The 519-nt window shown below is 60.3% G+C and overlaps 1 protein-coding gene across 1 annotated transcript in view; it reads left to right on the top strand.

Annotated features, from left to right (window-relative positions):
- LMBR1 (limb development membrane protein 1) overlaps positions 1 to 519 on the top strand; it is a gene marked incomplete at its 5' end in the record, with an annotated part of 38,722 nt that overhangs the window by 2,928 nt on the left and 35,275 nt on the right. The gene's annotated exons all lie outside the window — the stretch shown is intronic.

The following is a 519-nucleotide window of genomic DNA, read 5'->3' as shown; positions in this document are numbered from 1 at the left end:
TGCTGTGTGCCCGCCGTTGCTCACAGAGTATCTCACGTCAGGGCCACGTCTCAGCGCCACGAGACGCTCCGGGACGTCGTCCCCGGGCGCCTCAGCCACGCGCTGCTCGGAGCTTCTCGCGCCCGCCGGGCGAGCAGTGTGCGGGTGGCGGCCTCTTCAGTTTTCCTCACATTCCTCTCACTGCGCTCCTCGAGCTCCTGTGACCTGGAGGTACGTACTTTTTGCCAAACGTGGCAGGGAGTCAGCCGTTACTCCTTCGGCTATTTCCCTTTTTTCCTTCTCTGTCGGGATGCTCCTTACAAGCTTATTAGCTGCTCAGAGTTAGCTCCAGCGCACGGGAGCTGTTGCGCCTTGCCCTGCCGTCGCCGTGAGTGGCTTCCGTTGCCGTCCTCTGGCCGGTCTCTTCTTCCCCGACTTTCTCATAAATCCCCTCCACTCTCCTTTCTCGCGTTTCATTCTGGTTTTCTCTGCGCCGAGTCAATCCTGTGTCTCCGCGAGTCCAGGCTCTCCTCCAGCTTT

This window comes from Condylura cristata, unplaced genomic scaffold (genome assembly GCF_000260355.1).
Source record: "Condylura cristata isolate star-nosed mole 26May11 unplaced genomic scaffold, ConCri1.0 scaffold00042, whole genome shotgun sequence".
Classification (NCBI taxonomy): Eukaryota; Metazoa; Chordata; class Mammalia; order Eulipotyphla; family Talpidae; genus Condylura; species Condylura cristata.
The sequence above is the reverse complement of the archived record's forward strand: the minus strand, read 5'-3'. Positions and strand labels throughout refer to the sequence as shown.